The 21,432-nt window shown below is 39.0% G+C and overlaps 1 pseudogene; it reads left to right on the forward strand.

Annotated features, from left to right (window-relative positions):
• Positions 1–211: 211 nt before the first annotated feature.
• LOC143519778 (putative pre-mRNA-splicing factor ATP-dependent RNA helicase DHX32) lies at positions 212–9,166 on the forward strand (annotated as a pseudogene).
• The last annotated feature ends 12,266 nt before the right edge of the window (positions 9,167–21,432 follow it).

Raw genomic sequence — 21,432 nt, forward strand, 5'->3', positions numbered from 1 at the left:
TTTAAAATGACATTTGTCACAGTCCTCAGTTTGACTGTGGGGACAGTTAGCGTGTGGGAGCTAGCGGAGAACAATACTGATAGCAGCATCGGAAGACCACTTCAAAAACACCGACGTACAACTCGACCGAAGTATTTCATCATGTTTGAGTCCATGGGCGGTTTGTTAATTAATCACCCTAATTAACAAACCGCCACTTTCTACAACTACCATGGTGGGCGCAGAGGAGCGGACAGGAGAGAGAGAGATGGATAAATCTCTGGTTAATATCACCTACGGTAATGATTTAACAGTCTTATCTCTTCTGTGAACGAGTGAATACAGCACGTACTCGTTCCAGCTGCAGCTCGGTCACTTAGGCTCATATATTCGGCGGATATTTGCGTTTCGCCGCGAAAGAAGGAAATAAAAAAACATTAAACAGGGCTCTCAAGTCTCACGCATTGAGCGTGTGACACACGCATTTGACCGTCTTCACACGCCACACTTCCGATTTCACACAGCGAGAAAAAAAAATCTAGTTTATTTACCTCCGATCCATATCTATCTACCTACATAAGTCATGTGACTGCCACACCATTTTAAGGTGAAATATTAGCAAGCTTCATGCTTTAGTTGTGGGAATATAAGCAAAGACGGGTGCGAGTTTCAAGTCATTTGTTGATGTGTTTAATTTGTGTTGTGCTTTAACCTTTTCTTACCTTAGCGCAGCGTGTTCGTTGATTGCAAAAGAAAACATTACCAGTCTTGTCTTTAGCCTTTTATTAAAAAATACACATATGCCTATTAATTAATTTAATACAGAGATCTCTGGAGAGCTCACATTACCTAATCATGTCACCCCATGTGCAGCTCTGAAGCTGTCTGCTCTCTTCACCATTATATATGCTTTCCTCTAAACATAGGAGCTGCACATTCCATAGTTCAACCTACAGCTGTCTCTATTCTGGAAGCGAGGTCTTACTACCTGGCCTCACCACATAAGGCCACAGTGAGCCTTCTCTTACACATCCCATTTTAGCCTACTGCAAACGCATGGAGTATTGGAAGTGGCACACAAGCGCTTACACCGTCATTCTAGCAACTTGATCCTTAATATAATGTAAGCAAAACATATAGTGATTAATAATAGAGATTTGATTAATACTTTATGACTATTCAAAATATATAAATTATGATAAGCTGTTGATTCAATACTGTAATGTAAACAAACTATGAAGGGATTAAGATGACAATCACAACATTTGCCACCATTATTGTCATGCTAGTGTAGTTTGTCTTTTGCATGGATGCAGTTTACAACTTTACGCCCAAAATTGTTTGCTGGTTATTGGTCAGATTTATCTAGCGTTCATGGCTAGATCTACCAATAGCATTGGAATAACCTTTTTTCTGTGCTTTTCTGGCCATTTGGCTGAAGTTGAGATTTAGTTCATTACCCCTTGCACCTGTAAAAGTTAGGTTTTCTCTGTTATATTGTACTTATCAGAGTGTACAACACTCTTATATTGTACTTATCGTACAATACTGTAACGTTCTGCACGGGGCAGAACAGGGAGGCGGACACAAACGCTGAGGAGAGCGAGATTTATTAAGGGAAATTCCATAGACAGAGTCGAAGTGACGGGCATGGGTCATAACGGGTAGGCAGTCAGGACACGAAATACGGACAGACATAGCGAACACAACAAGGAAGACTCACGGAACAGCAGCACTGGGGCGAACAGGCAAAACACAGAGAAAAACAAAAAGACCGACAACTAGACCTGGGAGACACAGGGACTAATATACACAGGACTAAACTAGGGACAGGTGATGACAATGACACAGGGGCGTGGTAACTAACAAGGGATTCATAAAACTAACGAGCAGGGCGAGACAAACAGGCAGGGAACACGGACATGAGGGAACCCAGAGTGACAGCTACGAGAGGGGGCGTTGCCCTACGTGACAAATACATAGACATATCCTCAATAATATTTGATAACCGTGACATTGTATATTGTGTTTATTTGTATGTTTGTTCACATAGTATATAACTGAACAGTATTTTTGACACTGGAGCAAAGACCAGTGCTTCAATAACTGACTACATACACAGTGTGGACTGAAGTAGGTGAATAAATATATATATATTTCCCAAACTATGATGAATTAAAATGTAGTTTGTTATGCTATTGTATTATCATTGTCACTGGCATTTAATTCCCTAAGTCACATTATCACATTAATAATGGCACTGCCAACATTAGTAACCAGAAGCCAGGGAGCTACTTGCTAGGGGTGTGGCGAGCCATGGTATTGGGTTAACGAGATGAAATTTTTCTTTAATATATTAATTTCAAAATTGAAATACATGATTGAAAATATTTTATTTGACTAAAACTCACAAAATGCAAAACAGCAGGTGAATTTTGTAAGTAATCATCTTGCAACAGATGTCAATAAATGTTTACTCTGGTTATGAATTATGTATGGTTCCAATTAACCATATGCAGTAAATACAGAACATTATGCAGGTACTGCAGTCGGTTTTACCATAAACTGAACAACTTCTCTCTTAAGACCTTTCCCTAATCTGAATTCTCTTTTTTTCCATTGGAACTTTGGCTTTATATTTAAAAATGCATAGGATGTGCCATTTTGCGACTGGAGCTTTTAGTGTTCAAGGTGCATGGATTTGACTGTATACTAATGTTTAGTTTTGAACCTGGTACAGGCTTGTCATCCTGTGTCTTGTTGCTCATCCTATAGTCAAAAACAAGTTTGGGATTCCCAGTGCATCTGAACTGTACATTTTTGATGAAAGTGACACGGCAGTGGAGGAAGACATCCTTCTTGAACTGATGGAGGCCAATCCTGACTTATGCCTGACAGTACGTGACAGTGAGTCTGATGAAGGTAGGTTTTGTTAGAATTTGCATTGTAGTCAGTATAATCATGCTACCAGCATTAGTTTGCAAATGTACGTTTGATTATAAGAATCCCATTCTTGCTATACAAAGCCACAGCTTGCTATGTCAAAGTTGTATATATTTTTCTGAAAAAAATTAACTTTGCAGTTTAGATTATTTTTCTTTCACTCCATGACCCAAAAGTGCATATTTGGTGTACTGTATTTTAACTGTAAATTACTGTTCATAAAATAATGACCAGTATTGTCACGTATGTGTCAGAGTACAAGAGGACATGTTTATTTATTTTTTTAAATTGCTTTTTCTTTAAAGGAGGATTCCGTCCCGTAAACAGAAGGAGAAGTATGCCCTGGGGATCATTACACTTTTTCCTTCACTGAAGGATCCTTTTTCTCCAAAGGGCTATGTAAGTTTAAAGTACTTATTTTCAGAAATTATACCAGTTTTACATAGAGACAGAACTCTTAAGTGTCATTAGGGGAAAGCATTGTGCTCAGTTTGAATAGAAGTGAATAGGGAAATTGACTTGTAATGTAACAATAGCTCATTGAGACACCAGGCAGGCTAAGCTAGTTAACATAGCAAGTAAAGTAGCTCAGTAAAGTTTATCAGATTTTAATCTGTGATAAAAGATCAATGAATGATGGAACTATGTCATTTTTTTTATTAACAGGAGCATTTCTATGATTGCGAAAAGAGCACAGGATATTTAGCATGGCGGCTGAAGACCATGTCCAGGAATAAATCTCAACAATCAGTTAAGGCAACCACAGTGTCACAAGCACAAGGAACAAATCACAGAAGATCAGTAGCATCAGTGCCTGAGCACCTTGATGGAGATGCCTGCCAGGAAGCTCTATCATTTCTTGTTCATTGTCATGATGAACCAAAAGTATTGAAGATGAAGATGTCCTTTGAACATCACCAGAACCTAGTGCATGACTCACAGAGAACGACAGATGTCCTAAAAACATTCCCACGTTTTTTAGATGTCAAAGGACTAGTGAGTTGTGCATTGGTTTTTAAAATCCAGGCTTTCATTTGGTTTGGCTGTTTACAGTGCATTGACCACTGATACATTTGTATGTGTATTTGATCAACAGCTGAATCAAGATTTTGTGCTGCTGTTTGGTGAGGAAACGTCCTCCAGGTTGCTTGAGAAGTGGGACACAACCTTCAAGCCGAAGGTTATCGAAGAGTCCAAACACCTGACTAAGTCAACCGAGCTGCACCGACTTCTAAATGCTGCTGAGAAACATGACACCAGTAAGTAAGATAGTCTTGGTATCTAGTCAGTTGGCTAGTGTTATGTATTTTTTATGTCTAACTGATGGCGAGTTATTGTTTGTGTCTCCCGCCTCATGCAGGCTTTAGAAGAGCTGGACTATCTAACGGCTCTGGATAATGATGGGAACCTGTCTGAGATTGCAGTGATTATGTCTGAGTTGCCTCTGGAACCGCAGATGGCTAAGAGTCTGCTGGCCTCCTGCGAGTTTGACTGTGCGAGTGAGGTGCTAACCATTGCTGCCATGTTAACAGGTAATGTCATTCATTCTAACAGGCAAGAATAATGTGTAAGCCAAGTATTTTCACCCCACTGTCTATCCATCTATACATGAACCATTTTGACAAACCACCTTATTATTGTTTTGTTTTTCTATACATCTGCATGTCAGTGACTACATCTTTCATTATAGTGTAACTAATTCATCTGTTTAGTTAGGAGAAAAGATCCTGGTACTGTTTAGTTTTTGTGTTTGGTTGTCAGCATCTTTTTAAACTAGACTCACACCTCAACTGGTAGTACAGGTAGGGCAAGCTAGGACAACACCTAGCAATGTCAGGGGTTTTATTCCTAGAGATATACAGCGTATGTTTGTACTGATATATGTAATTCATGTCAGTTGCTCTGAAAAAAGCATCTGCCAAATACGGAAAACTTAAATCACATTTTGCTATAACATACATTCTATTCTGTGGAGCGGTAGTAGGGCTGCCAGATATGAACATTGAGGTTACCTTCATTAGGACCGGCATTTTGACACCTTATTGAACATGTTGGTTCATGATAAAAAGACACATTTTTCACCCTGCTGTATAAACTGTTTCATCCAGATACTTCTCACTCTATGTAGCTCATGTCAGTGTTGCAGACATGATAAATTAAACTGACTGAATTGACTGAATCCATGGTTTATGAAGTGTCCTATCCTCTTGCAGCTCCATCTTGCTTCCTGGCCCCTCCTCCTTATCAATGTGTACAACGCCTACAAACACAGCCAGCACAGCTCACGTGAGTCACGTGAGAATTAAAACACACCAGACTCATTAACATATCAAACCCAGAATGTGAACTAAATGTGTATTGTTAGTAAACATATTCACTTCCATTTACTAAGACCTATTTTATATTTGACTCTTTCAGTGTGTTTATTGAACGTTCTAAGCACCCCAAACATTTATTATATCAAATGTAGTGGTGGGACTTTAACGCGTTAATTTCGATTAATTAATTACAGGAAAACTAACAAACTAAAAAAATTAATGCATTTTAACACATTTAACGCATGAGACACTTTTGCACCATGGAATGTTTCTCAGTGCACGAGTTCCAGACATACAGATTATATGGACGCACAATAAGATGAGCATGATGGAGATGACTGAAGAGGCTACGCTGGTGGATGGGAAATTTAAATATAAGAAACTTCCAGATGGAAGTACAAACACAAATAGTGTTATTTGCACTTTATGTAGGAAGGAGTTCGCTTATCACAGGAGCACTTCCACCCTTCATTACCACCTCAACGCAAAACATGTTGGGGCTAACACGCAGGTCAGTAATGATAACTTAGCTGATAAATGTATTCCTAGTACGAGCAAACAGTGTCGCCAGTCAACACTCGACCACATGTCGGGGTTCAAATTAAGAAACAAAATTGACCAATTCACTGGCGAGATGGATTGCTGTGGACTGTAGAGCGCTCTCTGTGGTCGAAGGCTTAAGTAAGACGCGGCAAGTATGAATGTTTCCGCCGTTCGCGGAGGTTGGACCTCTATTAGCAACAAGAATTATCTTGGTGTGACAGCTTATATTATAGATGATGAATGTGAAGTCGGTTCACATAAGGGTCACTTTGAATGTTGTGTCACCATACCATATCAGTTCTGGCCAAATTTGATGATGTGTTTCTTGTATCTATAATTTTTACAAAGTTTAGTTTCTTAATAGAAATTTTAGATTTTTCTTAGTTTCTTCCATAACCAATACTGATGCATCTTATGTTGCTGTTTGTTGACCAAGCTGACTAGCACTAATAACTAAAACATACCGCAAGCAAGTGTGTTGTGCTACTACAATTCTCTATTTTTAAACCATTCAAAAACTGGAGCAGTTTGTCCTGACAAAGCAACCTGAAACTTCAAACTACAAAGAAAACAGACCAAATCATAATGAACATACATTGACCATTGTAACAAAAAATATGTCTTTTGATATTAATTGTCTTATTTTCTTAAAATAAAGGGAACACATCCAAATAACACATCCTAGATCTGAATGAATGAAATATTCTCATTGAATACTTTGTTCTGTACAAAGTTGAATGTGCTGACAACAAAATCACACAAAAATCATCAATGGAAATCAAATTTATTAACCAATGGAGGCCTGGATTTGGAGCCACACACAAAATTAAAGTGGAAAAACACACTACAGGCTGATCCAACTTTGATGTAATGTCCTTAAAACAAGTCAAAATGAGGCTCAGTATTGTGTGTGGCCTCCACGTGCCTGTATGACCTCCCTACAACGCCTGGGCATGCTCCTGATGAGGTGGCGGATGGTCTCCTGAGGGATCTCCTCCCAGACCTGGACTAAAGCATCCGCCAACTCCTGGACAGTCTGTGGTGCAATGTGACGTTGGTGGATGGAGCATGATATCCCAGATGTGCTCAATCGGATTCAGGTCTGGGGAACGGGCGGGCCAGTCCATAGCTTCAATGCCTTCATCTTGCAGGAACTGCTGACACACTCCAGCCACATGAGGTCTAGCATTGTCCTGCATTAGGAGGAACCCAGGGCCAACCGCACCAGCATATGGTCTGACAAGGGGTCTGAGGATCTCATCTTGGTACCTAATGGCAGTCAGGCTACCTCTGGTGAGCACATGGAGGGCTGTGCGGCCCTCCAAAGAAATGCCACCCCACACCATTACTGACCCACTGCCAAACCGGTCATGCTGAAGGATGTTGCAGGCAGCAGATCGCTCTCCACGGCGTCTCCAGACTCTGTCACGTCTGCCACGTGCTCAGTGTGAACCTGCTTTCATCTGTGAAGAGCACAAGGCGCCAGTGGCGAATTTGCCAATCCTGGTGTTCTCTGGCAAATGCCAAGCGTCCTGCACGGTGTTGGGCTGTGAGCACAACCCCCATCTGTGGACGTCGGGCCCACATACCGTCCTCATGGAGTCGGTTTCTAACCGTTTGTGCAGACACATGCACATTTGTGGCGTGCTGGAGGTCATTTTGCAGGGCTCTGGCAGTGCTCCTCCTGTTCCTTCTTGCACAAAGGCGGAGTTAGCGGTCCTGCTGCTGGGTTGTTGCCCTCCTACGGCCTCCTCCACTCCTCCTCCCTTTATTTTTTTGAGCAGTGTATATGTTCTGAGAAAATCAACAAATCAATGAATTGCAGAGTGTTAAATACATTTAAAAAGCACACATATTCACTTAACTATTTTGCTATATTCCAGAGCAGTGGAAGCGACAGCATAATTTACAGAATAATTTAATTACAGAATAATTCAATTATTGTGGAACTGTTGATTTACTGCAGGTTCCAGTTTAGCACAATGGTGTGCTGATCATTACCTGAGTCTGGCTGCTCTGCAAACAGCCGATGCTGTTCGTGCAGAGCTCGCTGAGATCCTGAGGCGGATAGAGCTCCAGGTGTCTTCACCTGCGTTCGGCTCCAAGACCAACTGAACACCAAGCAGGTCCTACTGGCAGGCTTCTTCATGCAGGTAAAGCCATTAGACTCAGTATTCAGGCCATTAGACTCAGTATTCAGGCCATTAGACTCAGTATTCGGGCCATTAGACTCAGTATTCGGGCCATTAGATTCAGCATTCAGGCCATTAGACTCAGTATGAACGGCAGTTTCCAGTCTGGATGAGAAACTTCTTTGGTCAAGTTTTCTCATAATAAATCTTCAATGTAATACAACGAAATTTGTGCACAGTTCTTCTCACACAAGCCAGTATTTGTTAATATCCCATCAAATGCTCTTTGTAGTGTATATTTATAATGCAAACCAATGCTTGCTGTATGGGTTTCTAACTTAAAAGACCTCACAGGAATCATTAAATTTAGCTTTGACCCTAAGTGCCTGTTCCAATATCCCAGGTGGCCAGGGACATTGATGGATCAGGGAATTACTTCATTCTTACCCACAAGCACGTGGCTCAGATCCACCCTCTCTCGTGTTATGGGACTGAGCCACACAAACAGAACCTTCCAGTGGGTTGTATACCATGAGCACACGCTGTCAGAGAATAACTGCATCAGAACCGTCACCCAGATTTCAGCACGAGTAAGTCTTTTTTATGAGTTTTAAACGTGGTGTTTAATGCAACAACTATTATTAATGTAATGATCCTTTAGTTTGCATTTGATGAATGCTAATATGCCAGTGAGGTTTTTACTGCTAGAGAGTTTTTACACAGAACAGTCAAACCCATCAAATCCAGTTTTGCCCTGACATTGTTTGTCATGTAGCTAATTTTCTATTCTGGTTCGTTTGTTCCATTCCTCTGTACCTTTAGAGGCTAGAGCTGGAGGTTGAACTTGAATTAATGTCTTTACTTTCAAATGGCATGTACTTTCGAATGGCATGTGATTCTAAAATTACTTTTCATGTTATTTTATTCTTCCAACACCCTTTAGAGTTCAGGAATGTATGAAAACTGGAGATAATGACAAATGAAATGTAGTCAAATATGTAGACACATTCCTTTGTGTTTATATTGAAGTGTCTAATATTCACATTTCTGTTTATTATTCGTATGAACAGGTTCATCTGCATGGCTCCTCAATACTTCTTCTACAACTTGCCCCCTAGTGAGAGTAAAGAGGTACTGCAGCACATCACAGAGCACAGCTCAGCTGCACCCCCCAAGGGCAAGAGGGAACCCCAGATCCAGAACAACACCACCCATGAAGAACAGCCTTATGAACGCTGTGTCATACAGTGACGATGGAAAAATACATAAAGACATTAACAAGTAAATGGACTTCTAGAGGCATTAGTGAGACTCAAATTAAGGAACAGGAAACGGGTATTTAAATGCTGTACTGCAGTAGCCGCGCTAGTTTGAATGCACGTGAAGCTCTAGAGACTCGCATGTTGTTTCACATGTTGTTCCAAAACTGCAGCTACAAGTTTTGGAGTGTTGTATTTGAAGGAAGAAAAACTAGGATATTTTAGTTACATGGGGAAAATGATAGTAGTACTGGCTGCATTCTCTGGTTTTCAGGGTTTTTTGTGGTTGCCATTTTTTGTTTGGGTAAAGCAAAATACTTTAAATAGATTAAACTAGATTTCTGTCAATCTGTCAGCCTACATATTTCTACATATTTATTGTAAGCTGGTATTCTGCTAATATATGATTAGAACTTTTATAACAAATCGGCAGTTACACTTTTGGCAGTTACACTTTTGAAATTATAAAAATGTTTACAGAGTGCATCTCTGCATAACTAGAAAGAATTTGTAAGCACTAGAGATTCAACACGTAGTAACCGAGGGATCAGGGCTGTGTTATTACTAATTATTATTAAATGCAATTTGTGGTTTTATGTGGAATCAGCTTTCATGGTGTTCTGTGTGTTTGCCGCAGTTTTCGAAATGCTTTGCAATCCTTTGATAGTTTTAATAGACTGTGTGTAACTATCAATCACGTGTTGAGCATAACAATAAGAAATGTACACGTTTGTATGTAGACATTTACTTGATATCTGTGCCTTTGTCGCGTTGTTTTTGAGATTCCTTTGGGCATATTTTGGAGTGCCCAAAGAAGTGGACAACCCGGCACCCGGTTGGAGTAAAGTGCCTTGATCAAGGGCACTTCAGTCATGGCCTGGCAATTGAACCCACAACCCTCCAGTCACAAGACCAGTTCCCTAATCCCCAGACCATGACTGCATGTATATGTACACCAAGGACTAGTCAAAAACACGTGTACACTGAGGTCTAGTCAAAAACACAGATGTGTACACTGTTCTCCACAAACTGCACTCAGAAAAAGATAAAACGTTTCTTTCTGAGACTCCAGTATCTTGAAGTACGCCATGAAATTTCTTGTTTGTTGGCTTGTTTGGTGTCTTTACAGGTCTGAGTTAAATTCAGGACATGTATCCTCTCACTAATGATGACAAATCTGACCTTCCTTCGGGTCTCCAGGCCATTCTGCCAGGGTACCTGAGAAGCCCGTTTGTACATGCGGCACTCAGCTATATTAGCTGTGGCTCTGAGGACGATTTTAAGTGTAATGACAATGACTGCTGGTGTCAGTGACATTTCAGAGAAGATGAACATCTGTTTGCTAATTAGTGACTGATTCTTTGAGTCTTCTAGCTGCCTGATGAACTAGGGTGAGTTTCCTGACCACATGGTGAGTTTCATGCACTTAGTTTTAGAGGACTGTTTGTTGTAATATGAGCATTCTGTGAAACCCTTCATGCATTACATACCTCTTTATTTATATTATTATTTAACAATTCAGTTGCCCCAGGAGTTAATTAATGCAAATTATTTTCCTTTTATAATCATCAAAGTTGGCCCACTATACATTTGATGATAGACAGGTGCATTGTTTGTCATCACTGAGCACTCTGGAAATGTTCAATGATCAATTCAAAATATTCTAACATATACATAATTGAAAAGTCTCTGTTTAAATTAGTAGGCATAAGAGGTAGCCCATTCAGGCATGATACAAAAATGCATTGATGCCTACATTTGTTTTCCTTAATTCAGTTAATACACTGTAGCTTTGTTTATGGCCTATACTTCTAGGGATATAGCTAAACACATATGTTACAACCATTTCTGAACTCGATATGCCCAATTGTTGTCCACATTTAAATGAAAACATTTTGGATAAATATTTTGGATGAATGTTTTAATTACATTAAATTCTGTTCATATTCTCTTATCTCTGTCCAGTCACAGAGTTCAAATTAAATATTTAACAATGAGTCAAATGATGCAACAAATATGTAAGCTGTTGCAAAAAATAATAAATAAATACAGTACAATAAGTGCAGAACATGTACAAGTGCAAAACTCAAATGGAATTTAAATCAGACTTTTCTGCAAATAAAGAATGTTCATTAAATATTATTTTAATTAATCAATCAATCATCAGTTATTTATATAGCACCTTACACAACCAAAGTTGATCAAAGCGCTGTACACAATGGAATCAAAAATAAACTAGTATGGTCTTTTTTATAAACGTTTTTATAAACTAGTATGGTGATTTAGTCCGTGTGCAGTTGGCAATGATACCATTTGCACATAATTAGATGTTGAAAGCCATCCTAAATAAGTGTGTTTTAAGTTTGGCTTTAAATATTGGTAGATCAGTGATGGAACGTGGAACAGTAGGCAAGGCATTCCACAATTTAGGACCTGCTACTGCGAAAGATCCATCACCCCACTGCTTACACCTAGACCGTGGAACCTCCAGTAGATATTGTCCACCTGAACAAAGATCTCTGCCAGGCTGATGTAACTTTATAACGTCACCTATGTAGGGAGTCCATGGACTGCACAGAAAACAAACAGGATTTTAAACTGAATTCTAAATTTTACTGGGAGCCAGTGAAGAGAGTAAAGAACAGGAGTAATGTGATCGTGCTTGCGAGTATTAGAAGAAACCAGGCAGCTGCATTCTGAACCAGTTGCAGGCGATGGAATTTATAAGATTAGTCTATTTTGATTAATTTTCACTGATACACTTTACTGTCTCTTAATATAAAATATTAGTCAAAATTATACTGCTGGATTAAAACTAAAAAAGTCTGTTTCTTAGCATTTGATTTTCAAATCAAGGCAATTTTAAAACTGTCCACTAGACGGCGCAATGGTGTAACCAGTGTCCTAAAAAAGTTCAATATTGAAGGTACAAAAATAAATTAAAATATCCTGTGGATTAGGAAACTGGAAGACACCACAGAAACATCCTGGCACAATAAATATGTACATATCTTCATACTACATTTGGTAAAATACTACCACTTGATGTGATGTTAATAGATATTTAAATAGATGTGACATATTCTAAAACTACATACAGTCATATTTTGCAACAGCTATTTCAGTTTAATATATCTAATAACTGATGGACACAGTAATATTTCAGGATTTAAATGAGGTTTATCGTACTAACAGAAAATGTGCAATATGCATTAAAACAAAATTTGACAGGTGCAAAAGTACGGGCACCTCAACAGAAAAGTCACGTTAATATTTAGTAGATCCTCCTTTTGCAAAAATAACAGCCTCTAGTCGCTTCCTGTAGGTGTTAATGAGTTCCTGGATCCTGGATAAAGGTATTTTTGACCATTCCTCTTTACAAAACAATTCCAGTTCAGTCAAGTTTGATGGTCGCCGAGCATGGACAGCCCGCTTCAAATCATCCCACAGATGTTCAATGATCTTCAGGTCTGGGACTGGGATGGCCATTCCAGAACATTGTAATTGTTCCTCTGCATGAATGCCTGAGTAGATTTGGAGCGGTGTTTTGGATCATTGTCTTGCTGAAATATCCATCCCCGGCGCAACTTTGTGCCAGGATGTTACGAATATAATCTTGTATGCGGACGATACTGTTCTGTTCACCCACGGAAAAAGTAAAACAGAAGTGGCCGTAAAATTAACAGAAGAACTGAAAATGTTATGGTCTGGTTACAAAATTGTTGTCTTACACTAAATTTGGAAAAGACAGTTACAATGTACTTTGAAAACAGATACAAATGTTCTAATTATTCAGATATTTATATAAATAGGGAAAAAATAAAAAATTTAAATAGCTTTAATTATTTAGGTGTTACTCTTGACTCATCTTTAACTTTTAAAAATCATGTAAAAAAACTGTGCAAGTCTTTGAATCTTAACTTGGTAAATTTTAGGTATATTAGAGGATCTCTCTCTACGGAGGCATCACATATGTACTTAAATTCTATGATTCTCTCACGTTTTCAATACTGTATGACAAGTTGGTCGCAGGCTAGTAAAACAGTCTTAAAGCCTTTGGAATTAATTTTTAAAAGTGCTATAAAAATTCATGATAAAAAATCTAGACAATATCACCAATGTCATATTCTTTCTAAATATAATTTTCTTAGTTTTGACAATTTAATAATCTATGCAAATATTTGTCTACTTTTTAAAATCATCTATGGAGTAGCTGCGCCTCCTCTAAGAAGGTTTATAACATTGAGCTCAGAAAAAACAGCTCGAGTCACAAGAGCAACCTCAAGAGGAGAGTGCAGCATCCCAAAATATAGGACCTCCTTTGCTAAATCTGCGTTCTCAGTTGTTGCCATGAGTCACTGGAATACTTTGCCAAATGAGATTATAACATGTAAAAGTTTCCCAACGTTCGCACATCTGACAAGGAAATGGCTCTTATCCAAACAAGTTTGCACCCATTAGTTACGACGTGTGAGTGAGAGGTTTGTCTGGGAAAGTTTCATGATGTACAGGTGTGTGTATGTGAACAAATTAGTGTTTTGTGATAACTGGAGGATTTTTTGTAAGTTTTATGAATGGTGTAATTGACAGATGAATTTTATATGTTGTATGCCCGTATTTATGTTTAACGGTTTCTGTCATCCACTAAACAGTATTTTTCTGTATTCTGTCTAAACATCAACCTGTCCAGAGACTACAGGTGGAAATTAGCATATTGCTACAACCTGGCACACTACATTTCTCCGGATTTTTAGGTTAATGTATTTGTTGTGCATTGTCTCTGATGAATAAAAAAAAACAAAACAAAACAAAAACTTCAACTTGGTCACTGATTCTTGAACATTATTCTCAAGAATCTGCTGATACTGAGTGGAATCCATGCGACCCTCAACTTTAACAAGATTCCCGGTGCTGGCATTGGCCACACAGCCCCAAAGCATGATGGAACCTCCACCACATTTTACAGTGGGTAGCAAGTGTTTTTCTTGGAATACTGTTTTTTTGCCACCATGCATAACACCTTTTTGTATGACCAAACAACTCAATCTTTGTTTCATCAGTCCACAGGACCTTCTTCCAAAATGAAACTGGCTTGTACAAATGTGCTTTTGCATACCTCAGGCGACTCTGTTTGTGGCGTGCTTCCAGAAACGGCTTCTTTCGCATCACTCTCCCATACAGCTTCTCCTTGTGCAAAGTGCGCTGTATTGTTGACCGACGCACAGTGACTCCATCTGCAGGAAGATGATGCTGCAGGTCTTTGGAGGTGGTCTGTGAAATGGTCTTCCATTTCCTTACTATGTTCCTCACAGTGGAAACTGACAGGTTAAATCTCTGAGACAACTTTTTGTATCATTCCCCTGAACAACTATGTTGAACAATCTTTGTTTTCAGATCATTTTGAGAGTTGTTTTGAGAAGCCCATCATGATCTCCTATTCAGAGGAGATTCAAATAGGAGAACAACTTGCAAGTGGCCATCTTAAATACCTTTTCTCATGACTGGATACACCTGGCTATGAAGTTCAAAGCTCAATGAGGTGCTTCAATAAGTCATTTAAAAAGTAGTTAGCAGTGTACAAATCAAGAAAATGATAAGGGTACCCATACTTTTGCACCTGTCAAATTTTGTTTTAATGCATATTGCACATTTTCTGTTAGTACAGTAAACCTCATTTCAATCCTGAAATATTACTGTGTCCATCAGTTATTAGATATATGAAACTGAAATAGCTGTTGCAAAAACCCAAATTTTGATTACAACAAACGATTAAGATGAATAGGGATGTCCAAACTTTTTCATATGACTGCACCTACAAATGTTTCCCATAAAGCAGCATATGAGCATGTATCTCTAAATATGAGAATACAACAAAAAGCAGTGTATTATATAAACCATTTGATCATATGCTCGTGTTTAATTGGCAAGTAGTAAAAATAGCTTAAATGCACCAATACTCACACAGTGCACATATATACCACACATAAAGCCAAGAGAGCCAAATATATATCTTTCCACTATACACCATACACATATACAGTATAAGACAAAAAGATTTTACACTTATTTAAATGTTAACCTGTGCAAATATGCATGGTTAATATACATGTCACATAGGGCCACGCCCCCCTCTCTAGCTGTCACTCCGGTACTGTTCAATGTGCCTGTGTTCTCCTCGTCTGTTTATCCCGCCCTGTTTCTATGCTTTCCCTCTGTCTGTCACACCCCTGTCGGTGTTCTCTCCTGCTGTCAGTCCTGTCCATGTCTTCTGTGTAACCTTGTTTAGATCCATTCCCCAGTTAGTACGGTCCGTGTCTTCTGTGTAACCTTGTTTAGATCCGTTCCCCAGTTAGTCCAGTCCATGTCTTCTGTGTAACCTTGTTTAGATCCATTCCCCAGTGAGTCCAGTCCGTGTCTTCTGTTGTTCAGCTCAGGTGTTTCTAGTTTGTCTTGATGTGTTTGGTACTTGTACTCCCTGTGTTTCAGTCCCTTTTTGGAAGTCATTGTGGTGGTAATCCTGGTTGTGTGTTTATCTGCCTTGTTCTGAGTTCTTGTATTTGTTTTATCCTCTGTCTTTTGTTGTCCGAGTTATCCGGTCTGGTTGTTAGTTCTTGATTTGTGATAGCCTCGTTACCCTCGTATCCTCTATGTTAGCACTCCAGCTATAAAACCCTGCTCTCCTCAGCATTTGTGTCCGCTTCTTAGCTCTCAGTCGTTACAATACATTTTAAAATGCATTGTATTTATTTCCTTTCTAAGCTTTTTGCCTTGTGGCATTCATTGACACAATCAATGAGGGATTATCTAATGTTTTTGAATTACAATAATGAATGGTTACTGGAACAAAAAATCTACATGGATTTGGCAAGGGTGTATCAAATATTGCCTAAAATGGAATACATAACCTGGAGGAGCAGTTATGGCCAGTTGACACCTCTGTGAATCACCCCTGATATTGGGTGTAGTCTAAAATCCATGCCCAAAATACAGGTTTTATTTTGAGAAGGGAGAGTCAGTGACACATAAAAATACTGGCTGTAAAATTTAATCATTCATTTATACAACAATCAGCAGGTTGTCCATCACTGCAGGAGATGCTCCATGCGCTGGTTGATAAATGAGAAGCCAGCAAAGGCACCCTGGTCGGTTAAGCCAAACACACCTTTCTCACACATGGACAGGCGGTCATTTAAAAATTCCTGCTCGCAGTCGCTAGAGTCACTGGATGATTTCTGTGGTTGGAGGAGAATGGAAGCAAATCACATGATGAACAGAGGCTGCATTTCAGTATCTGTATTTTTGCAATTTGCTCTATGAGCATACAGTATGAAAAGTAAAAAATAAAAAAAAACAGGAATGAGAGATGACTGTAAGAAATGGAAAGAAAGCTCATACCACTTTTGGCACGTAAGGGGGTTTGATTTCTCTTCTCTCCAGATCAGCCCAGTTAATGATCTCAAAGAATGAGTGACCTCTGATATTCCCCACAACACCCAGTCTATGAGAAGGGTCTCGCTCAAACAGCTTTGTTCATGGAAGAAAACCAAAAGCAAGAATATTATTCATAATAGAAATATCTCAGTGTGTCTCCTTTCTAAGTGCATAATAGCAGAACTCTATTCATGTCTTGGTTGTGAAGTATTATTAGTATTATTACTATTATTAATGTGTCATCAGGTGTGGTTTTGTGCATGCTTACTCGCTCTAGCAGGTCTCTGGTATCCAGTGTTATACTGTCAGGGAATTCAGGTGTGTCCGTAAGGATGGACTCATAAAGATCATCTACCTCATCACCATTGAATGGAGGCTGACCAATCACCATCCCATACAGGAGCACACCAAATGACCACCAGTCCACAGAAAAAGTATACTGCTGACCCAGAATGATCTACACAGACACACACACATTCACATTCAGGGCATACTGAGTTACATTGACATTGCTACAGGTGAGAACATTCAATGTCAAATTAATTTGATGCCATCTCATACCTCAGGGGCCATGTAGTATGGTGTCCCACAGATGGATGTGGCACGATTGTCACCAAAAATATTCTCCTTACACAGTCCAAAATCCGCTATCTTTATGTGACCATCTCTGTCTAGCATGACATTTTCCAACTTGAGATCTCTAATGCAGGAGAGAATTACAAAAATGTGGCAAAAATGTGGTTTAGTAGACAAGAACAGTAAAGGTGAAAGTACAGAATGTCAATTTAGCTTTGTTTGTGTGTGTAACCTGTGGATGACGCCTTTTCCATGGAGGAACTGCAGTCCACACACAATTTCAGCTGCATAGAATCTGGAAGGAAGAAACAAACCAGGAGCCATCAGACCGCACTATAATTACACACACCTACGTTTATATTTATATAAGGCATACAAAAAACATCATTGTGTGTGTGTGTGTTGCCTCACGTGGCTCTGTAGAGGTCAAAGGATCCTTCCTCCTGTATGTGGAAGTTCAGGTCACCTCCAGTCAGGTACTCCATTACGAAGTACAAGTATTCCTAACATGCAGACAATGCCATAAACACTTTGGTATGAGTACAAGCAGAATTACTGACTCAACAATCATTTAAATACCACAGTGATTCCATGAAGTATAAGTTACAGTAAACAGTTGTGACAATGCCTGGTGTGGTTAATTACTGCCTACACAAAAGTGTCCTGCTGGACATCCCATTACTATTGACTGAGAGGTGGAGGAACTGTATAATATAACCTTTCATTTGTTCTTTACTACCTTGGTCTGAAAGGAGGAGTAAAGGTGCGTTAGGAAGGGACAGTCCCAGGCCAGCGCCAGCACCCGCTTCTCCACCATGGTGGACTCTACATCCTCATCCATCAGCACCACATCTTTCCTCAAGGCTTTCAAGGCAAACCACTCCTCACTGCCCTTAAGTTCTGCCAGAAAAACCTGAGCAGGGACCAAGGGAGAGAAATAGACAAACAGACCAGAGTGAAAGAAAACACACACACACACACACACACATCCATGAAATATGAAGATTTGATGGAATAGTGTTTGTTTGGTCTATTCTTGTGGAGATAGTATTTAATAATAGAAGGGCAAAAGGACAGACATGTAAAAATGATAAGACACAGAGTCAGTGCGTGTGTGGAGGACGCGGGAGCAGTGTGACGGGGAAGACTCTACCTTGCCAAAGGCTCCCTTGCCCAGTACACTGTGGAAGGTGAAGTGCTCCGCAGTGATGAGTGTCTGGTGGCTGATCCGGGACAGGGGGCGAGGACTCGAACCCTCACACAGACCACCATATGGAGACACGTCTACAGAGATATACAGTACATTTTTACACATCCAGACTCACCTGGCTGACTTGGGTGAGTGCCTCAGCCAGTAGTTTCTGGCTGATGCTACACAGATTAGCCACTTTAGATTGGCACTTGTGATGAACATTCATGCCACAGTCCGAGGACATTTTGACAATCAGAAACACAAAGACATACACATATTCTAACCCAACCCATGCACGTAATCTCTCGCTCACCCTCACACTTTCATCTCCAAGAAGAAACATTTGAAGTGAAGCTTAAATCAAAATATATTAATAGTTGTAAGTTCAAGTGCATATAGTTATTTTTTTGTAATAATTTTTTTCCATCATTGGGTGAATTACAAAGGCAGCCCTGCTCTTCCCTACAGAGATACATGTGACACCATATGCCCTGTGGCAGGAGACGCCAGAAGTAATGCAAAGCGTAAGCTCAGAGGGGATAGAGCTTTTTCCATTGCTGCTCCTAGATCAGCGTTTCTCAAAGTGAGAAGCCCCACTAGTGGGGCGCATGGGTATTGCAGGTGGGGCGCAAGCAATTGGAAGAAATGAACCTTTTTAAGTTCTGAACCGTTTTAATGCCTGTTCGTCTTGCATAAGCCCCGGATGTTTAAAATGTCTGCGGAACAGTGTGAACCAGGGCTAGATTCGGCCCTTTAATGAATTTGTACCGGTCCAATTACATTCGCCACCCCCCCATTTGTATTTTATTACCATTTTGTTTGGGTTATATGGGACAGGTGGGGCATGGAATAAACAACCTACCAACCTACCACTGCATGTTAGACAAGCCCCTTCACTGCCCATTTTTAAAACAAGTCTTAAAACTCACTTTAATTCATTGGCTTTAAACACAGCATGAGACTGTATATTTTTAGTTTTTACTGCTTTAGTTTAATTCTTTGATTTGATTCCTTTTACCGCTTTAGTTAATATTTTTTATCCATTTTTTGTTATTATTTGTTTTATTTCTAATGTTCTATTCTTATGTACAGCACTTTGTTTCGGCTGCCGTTCTTAAAGTGCTCTATAAATAAAGTTGAGTTGAGTTATATGAAAATAACTATTGAACATGTTGATATCAGCAAATTACAATATGTTAACTTGAGATTCACCTAGAGATGGGTTGTAGGAGACCTCAATCTGATCAAGGACAACGGGGAGGTCCTCCTCCCAGTCCTCCTCCAGAACGCTGTTATTCAAAGGTGCTACTGCAAAAATGATTTTTTCAAGAAGCCATAATTAAATATTACATGAAAGTAACAGGTGAATGTTTTTCATCTGAATTGTGTTAATGTGTGCTTGTCTGATATGAATAGCTATTGAACACGTTGATGTCAGCAAATTATGAAATATGTTATCAAATTGATATTCTGTATGTGTCTTGGTCACCTAGAGATGGGTTATAGGAGTCCTCAGTCTCGTCCAGGAGAACGAGAAGCAGCTCCTTACAGGCCTCATCCAGAATACTGTCATTCAAAGGTGCTACTGCAAAAATGATTTTTTCAACAAGTCCTAATTACATATTACAATGTTTTTTAGCTGAACTGTGTTAATATAAGCATTAGATAAGCAGTAGATATATGCGACATATAGCCTGGTGCGGCTTATACAACATTTTCCATTAAAAAAAAACTTGGTAGGTGCGGCTTATATTGAGGTGCGCTCTATAGTCCAGAAAATACACAACCCATAAAAAATCCCTTTAAAGACTTTTTCTAATCAATAAATATACAAAGCCAAGCAGAAAGACACAAATGTAATTGAATCGTTATTATTTTATTTATATTGAGACTATCACTATTTGTGGACCTAGGTTTGTTGGTATGTTGCCATAGCAACACCACTGACTTCATAAAAATGAACCTGTCAAATTATCAGATTCTTTTTCTATTTTTCACTTATTGGTTTTACCAATAAACACCAAATTCAGCTGTGTTAAAAGAACAAAATAAGCCCCAAAATATGCCCCAAAATAAGGTGTCACCATTGTACTCATTTACTCACTCAAGCCATGGGTGTTGTCGGTCTCCTGTTTTAATTCTGTTCCTCCGTATACCTCCTCTGTGTCTGTGTCCAAATCTTCTTGGGTGCCACAGCACCAGCACCAGAGAAAACTCCTTTTAATATCTTCCCACATCATTGTTTTTACACAGACTGATATGGAATTATACTGTACATGCAATTATATATATACCCTCATTTGTTGTGCCGTCGTTATGACGACAGAGCAGGTATTATGACGTCATGTGTATGTTGTATGTGTATGTTGCATGTTCTTCAAGAGGCTGTGCCTCTTGCCAGGCTGCCATTGCAAATAAGAAAGCTGTTCTTAATGATTTGCCTGGTTAAATAAAGGTTAAATAAAAAAATATAATATATAAAATAAAAAATAAATAAATGTGGAATTATGGGAATATATATATATATATATATATATTTTTTTTTATTGAAGTAAAAAAATAATCAATTACAATAAAAATGGCATCAAGATAAAGTACTTTTACCAGTTTGAACGTAGACCACAACAGGTTATTACAATATATTAAAATATAGAATATAAACAAATATTTTTAATATAAATAAACAAAAAAAACCCACAAGAGATATAACTTGTGGACGAGGGATCATCTGAAAGTTTTAGTTCATTAATAGTATGATACAGTTCTATTGCCTGTTTATTATCCATCAACTTCACAGATGCTAAAAAGTGAGCTCTTTTTGAAATGTGAGAAAGGATTGGCAAATCTTTTTAAAATGACATTTGTCACAGTCCTCAGTTTGACTGTGGGGACAGTTAGCGTGTGGGAGCTAGCGGAGAACAATACTGATAGCAGCATCGGAAGACCACTTCAAAAACACCGACGTACAACTCGACCGAAGTATTTCATCATGTTTGAGTCCATGGGCGGTTTGTTAATTAATCACCCTAATTAACAAACCGCCACTTTCTACAACTACC

The sequence above is a fragment of the Brachyhypopomus gauderio genome, chromosome 7 (genome assembly GCF_052324685.1).
Source record: "Brachyhypopomus gauderio isolate BG-103 chromosome 7, BGAUD_0.2, whole genome shotgun sequence".
In the NCBI taxonomy this organism is placed as follows: domain Eukaryota; kingdom Metazoa; phylum Chordata; class Actinopteri; order Gymnotiformes; family Hypopomidae; genus Brachyhypopomus; species Brachyhypopomus gauderio.